Source organism: Cyrtonyx montezumae, unplaced genomic scaffold (genome assembly GCF_038088225.1).
Source record: "Cyrtonyx montezumae isolate F1298 unplaced genomic scaffold, pur_monq_1.0 scaffold_19, whole genome shotgun sequence".
NCBI classification, from domain to species: domain Eukaryota; kingdom Metazoa; phylum Chordata; class Aves; order Galliformes; family Odontophoridae; genus Cyrtonyx; species Cyrtonyx montezumae.
The window spans coordinates 390227-396226 of NW_027071925.1; the positions used below are offsets into that span (position 1 = coordinate 390227).

The 6000-nt window shown below is 58.2% G+C and overlaps 1 protein-coding gene across 1 annotated transcript in view; it reads right to left on the reverse strand.

Moving 5' to 3' along the window:
- The window catches only part of MYOCD (myocardin), a 225236-nt gene extending 219731 nt beyond the window's left edge, over positions 1 to 5505 (reverse strand). The window contains 1 exon segment of the mRNA XM_065735104.1: positions 5365 to 5505. The gene's annotated coding sequence lies outside the window, so the exon portion shown is untranslated.
- Positions 5506 to 6000: the final 495 nt, after the last annotated feature.

Consider the following 6000-nt stretch of genomic DNA (forward strand, 5'->3'; position numbering starts at 1 on the left):
CGATGTCAGAGCCCTGTGAAATGACCTGCTCTGACAGCACTTCTCCTAGAGATCTGCTTTGATTTATGGCCTTCGCCTGCCCTGCAGATAGGGAACAACACGCACAGATGCACTGAGGCTGGATCCACACCCAGCTGTGTCCACGTGCTCTCTTCAGCTCCTTCATCCCCGCATCCCTCTGCACTGCAGCTAGTTCCTCTAGGAGCACCTTGAAACAGACTCCTACAGTGATACACTCAGCCCAGCTTCCTTTGCTCTTCCTCAGCTGCAGTTTTGCTTCCAGAAATGCAGGAAAGCTGCAGAACTGTCAGTCAGGGTGCAATGCATTGCAGTGTGCTGCGGGAGTGCTGCCAGCCTGTGGCTCAGAGGATCACCCTAACCGCAGAGGTGCCCCTCTTGTGAGTGATCAGACTGCCGCCCTCAACAGGCCACAGCCACTGTGCTTTCTCCCCCGTCACTGGCTGCAGCAGCGTCTGGGATGGACTGGCCCTGCGATGCCTGAAGAACAACAGAAGGGTAAATCTGGCTGTGCTGGGGCTGGTGGAGCATGAGGAGGGAAGGAAGCCCATGGGATGGGAGATGCCCGCAGTGTCACAGAGTGCCCTTTTGCCTCCAGAGCAGAGCCTGGGGGCACTTCCCATGGTGAGAAACCTCCTGGATGCATGCTCAACGCTGGCCACAGCAGTGGGAGCCCATGAGGGTCAGCACAGAGCTGAGCAGGGCCCGCAGCTGCCCTGGGGCTCCGGGTGCCATCCCATAGCAGCTCTGGGGAGAAGGCCCAGAGCGGACCCGGCACCACTGGCCGCAGTGTGCCCACGGCTGTCACAGCCTCCAGATGAGGTCAGCAGCCAGGAAGGCCCTGGGGACAGCTGATAAGACCTCAGTGTCTGCTCCAGCAGTGCCCATGCGAGCTGGGTGTATTTTTGGCTTGAGGTTGGGTCATAAATCAATATGAGTCAGAAAATGCAGTTAAGGCAGAGCCACATCCCCTGTCCTGGGGCCTTCTCCAGGCCAAGGCCAACAGCACCGAGCTGCTGGCTGCTGTCACGGGCAGTCTCGGGCATAGGCACGTGGCAGCTGAAGCAACATGCCTGGGTGGTGGGATGGGCTGAGACCCACCATCAGCTGCAGCTGGCTGAAGGAGGGCTGGGCCATCACAGGGTCACCAACAGCTTTGCCTCAAACTAGAGGTGCTTCTTCAGCAGACATGGAGCATGGGGGAAGGCTACAGATTGCAGACTTGCCAAGGAATCATAGAGTCATAGAATCACTGAGGCTGGAAAAGACCCACAGGATCACCTAGTCCAACCATCCACCCATCACCAATAGTTCTCACTAAACCATGTCCCTCAACACAACGTCCAAATGTTCCTTGAACACCTCTAGGGTTGGTGACTCCACCACCCCCCTGGGCAGTCCATTCCAGCACCTGACCACTCTTTCAGAAAAGCAGTATTTCCTAACATCCATCCTGAACCTCCCCTGGCGCAGCTTGAAGCCATTCCCTCTAGTCCTATGGGAAAAAAATCACCCTGGATCACCTCAGGCAATAAATAAATAAATAAATAAATAAATAGATTTGTCTCTTGTCCCCTTGCAGAAATGTGTAACTCACCACAGCAGTGTTATTGTAAGTCTGGAGAACAGCAGCACGTCACACACCATGCCCCGATGTGCCCTTCTCCCTGCTCCCCAGCTACAATCTTACTGCTCCTCTCCAGTCCTTTCACACAGGGACAAAGAACTGGACAGCATCTCTGCACCCAATGCACCCGCCAGCTCCCAGGACGGGCATGAGTCCTTCAGAAGAAATCTCCCCTGTAAATCGGCCTTCCCCCTGAGACCATGGGAGGAAGCAGGCAGAAGAGATGCACTTTGGGGACTTTCAAAATGACAGCCCTGTCTGTTCAGTGCTCTCATCCTTGGGGCCAGTCAGAGTCTGGAGGAGCTCAGCATGGAGGACCAGGGGCACAGGCAGGCACTGGTGCCTCCTCTCTGCTGGGTGTGAAGCTCTCAGCCGTGCTGCAGCACAGCTGTGCTGTGAGCTGCAGGAGTGGGGAGCCTTGAGTTGGCACCATGTTTCCAGCCCCTGCCAGCCCAAGAGCTTAGCCAGAGTGGCCAGGCTCTGGTCTGGCACATTACATTGAGATGACATGGCAGCATGGTACCCAGCTCACAGGGGACCACCTGGGACCTCACAGGGTCCCAAGCTCCTGAATATCTCCACCAGGACCTAACATGCAGCTGCCACCGCTCTGTTCATGCAGCCCAGGGTATTGCTTGCCTTCCAGGCTTGAGTGCACACTGCTGGCTCGCTTATTCTCCCAGTCTGTACATGTCTGGGATTGCCCTGATCCAACTGCAACACCTTGCACTTGCCCTTGTTGAGCCTCATTAGGTTCATATGGGCCCACTTTTCAAGCCTGTCCATATCCCTCTGGATGGCATCCCTTCCTTCTGCTGTATCAGCTGCACCACTCAGCTTGGTGTCAACTAACTTCATTCCTCTCCAATAACAAGCAAGAAGGACAAGAAATAAAGCAGGTACATTCCGGGAATGCTGCAGCAGCAAACACTGCATGAATCACAGCAGGCAGTGCCTTCAGCCCCCCTCTGGAGTACAGCCCCCGGGGAGGAGGACAGGTCCTGCAGGACAGGTGCCTGTGGACTGGGGGAGCAAGGTGAGCACCAGACAGAGGAAGGCTGTGCTTCAGCCACAGCACATAAGGAGACACCAAGGATCCCCCAGCCCAAATCCCTGCCTGCATCCCCCTCTGTCAACAACCTCATCTGTGAGATACCCTCACCAAGAGACCGCGCCTGCTTCATCCAGCCTGGGCATCAAGAGCTCCGTCACACTGTGGGCACAAAGAACTGCTCCTGCCATAACCCATCAGCCTTGCACTGAAATGTCCCTGCCACAGGAGCCTGAATGCCAGCAGGATTAATGAGGCCATATACAAAACAGAGTGCCCAAAGAAAAGCATCGATATGCCAAGGTTGCAGGAAGGGACACAGTTCAGTAGGAGCACTGGACATGGCACTATGGCCTGGAAAGCCACTACAGCACAGAGAGGTCTGGGATTGTTACTGTGATTTTCAGTGGACATCTGCACACAGGAGAGATGCTGGAAAATGGAAACAGGTTCAGAGAGACAATGAGTATTGGGCTAGCCCCTCATTCACCCCATTATTTGTGGTGCTGCAGACACCAGCACAGTGCTGCAGATAGGTTGGGGCACTAGGGAACATTTGTATTTGGAAATGGGGGCGAGCAGGAGCAGGCCTCTCCTTCCCACCTCCTTCCCATCTCACGGGGCCGTGCCAACCCAGTGAGGTCCCTGCTAGTTTCCTCCTGGCTGTCAGGCTGCGAGCGCACTGCGGAGCCATGCCGGGCTTTTAACGTGCGCACAACGCACAGCAGGACAGGGCCGGCCCCAGCCCCGGCTGCCGTAACACGGGAAATAAGGGAACTGGAGCAAGACCACAGCGACCACCAAGCAGCTGACGCTAAAGGGATGGGGCACACTCCTCCTGCAAGGCAGCACGAGCATGCATGGACCATGAGAGGAGAAGGATCAGCATGAGGAGGAGGAGGAGAAAGATGAGGTGGAGGAGGCTCCCATGCTCTGCCCTCCCCGAGTGCCCGCAGGGAGCGGGGCAGCCCACGGTGCCATGCAGCAGCCGGCGCAGCCCCCGCTCACAGCACTGCGCGGTTTTCTGCTCATTGCAAGTTTTATGAAAAGTTGTTGGCAAAAATGCGCGTTTTCTTTGGCTGCATTTTGCATGGATCTGGCAAAAATGAAACGTTAGTGTCTCCCCTTGAGAGAATTTTATTGAGTGGAACAAAGTTGGATATTTTTAGCTACCCATTGTTAGCTGAAGAACAAAGCCATAACTAAGATATTTTGTCTCTTACACTGAAACAAGACTATCAGACAAATCCATGTACAGTCATATGTGGCTGCCCATTCAGATGGAGCAGAAAAGAGAAACTATTTTTAGCTTGATGCTCCACACAACGGCCGCATCGTCCCTCCCTGCGCGTGGACCACCACAGCCCGGGACAGAGTGGCACTGGGACGGCACTGTGGGGCCTTCTGCCATCCCCTGGGCCACCTGTCAAGTGACATTTGCAGGAGAGATCAGCTCAAACCATTCTAAAACAAAATCCATTTTCCTCCTAAAGGTGGTCTTTACCCATAGGAAAGAGGGAAACGTTGACCAGGACGCAGATGGGCTGCGGCACAGCACAGAAACCTCAGCCCTTTCCCCAACACCTGCAGAGCCCCCGAGAGCAATGGAGAACTTTGGGCAGCACTGCGGGCAGCGGAGAGATGGGCACAGTGCAGGGAGGGATGGGCACAGTGCAGGGAGGGATGGGCACAGTGCAGGCAGGGATGGGCACAGTGCAGGGAGGGATGGGCACAGTGCAGGGAGAGATGGGCACAGTGCAGGCAGGGATGGGCACAGTGCAGCAGGAGCGCAGCACAGGCATGGGTAAAGAGCAGAGATGGCACAGCACAGGATGGGCATAGTGCAACACGGGTTAAGTGCAGGGATGGGCACAGCACAGGGATGGATACAGGGCAGCTGGGCAGTACTGCTGTGCTCCACACAGCCCAGCTGCACTGGGACCCTGTGCTGCTGCCAAGGCAGCTCCCAAAAGCATTAACCCTGCAGCAGCAGGAGCCCCGTGCGAGGCCAGCAAACCTCCCCAGAGCACTTTTGCAGCTCAACAGACGAGATGAACCGTTTATGTCAGGACGCACTTTTCAGTGCATTCATTTAAAAAGAAACAAAGCGGTCCATAAACGCCCCGGATTTTAAAGCGTGAGCGATGCCGGGAGCTTTTACTAAACAGTTTCTACGGGTCGCGCTGGTGAGTCACAGTGAAGTGGCACTACGCGGTCGGTGCAACCGGCCTGACCCTGCACGCAGCCCCCTGGCGAGGCAGGAGCGCGGGGAGCAGAAGCTGGGAGGGGTGCGGCGGGGCTGCTGGCTCAGTGAGCCCTTCCGAGCAGCCTCCAAACGGCCAGCGGGCACTCACGTGGCCCTTCCCCATCATCTTCCCTTTGCAAAGCAGCACCCGCTGCTCACCGTGCAGCGGTGCGGAGCAGCCAGGTGTGGGGCTGCGGAGGTGCAGTGTTGCAGAGGTGTGGGGCTGCAGAGGTGTGGGATTGCCAGGTGTGGGGCTGCAGAGGTGTGGGGCTGTCAGGTGCGCGCGGCCCCACCGCCCCCCCCCCCCCCCCGCCCCGAGAAGCAGCGGGAGCGCGCCCCGCGGGGTGGGAGTGCCGTGTGTCGGCAGCACTGTGAGCAAGCAGCCGGAGGGCAGAAAGACGTGGAGTAGGAAACGCGAATTACCTGCGAGTTTTTCGGCTGAGCTACAGTGTCCGGGAGGAGATGAGGCTTTTGGGGCTCCTTGCTTCCTCCGCGGGTTAGGGCCGCTTTTATCAGGGAGCACTGATTGTTTTTATAAACTCGCAGAGCACAGTAAGAACCGCTTTAAAATAGAGCGAAAGGAGCCGGTGCGGATGGAATTAGACAAACTCTGCGAGCCGCTTTTCCAAAAATAAATTAACTTCTTACAGCCCGCGGTGCGGAGCGGAGAGGCCGGGGCTGCGGGGGGGTGGGGGGGGGAGATGGGGGGGCTCACCTTGCCCGGCGCTGCCCGGGGGCGGGGAGGGGCCGGGAGCTGCCGGCCCGGGGCGGTGCGATGCGCGCTGCCCGGTGCCAGCCCCGCGCCCCACGGACGGCCGCGGCCACAACGCCGAGCGCGGGTGGGACCCCACGGCTGCGCGGAGCCGCCCGGTAGCCCCGAGCCCCGGCCCGGCAGCGCGGCTTCGCCCGGCCCCGGCAAGAGTTAAGGAGGAGGAGGAGCCTCCGCCGCTCGGGGAGCCGCGGGAGCCGGGTACTGCCGCCTGCCCCGCGGGCTCCGCTGCCTCCACCTGCCCCGCACGGCGCGCTGCCCTCGGGACGGCTGCGGGGTCGGCGCGCATC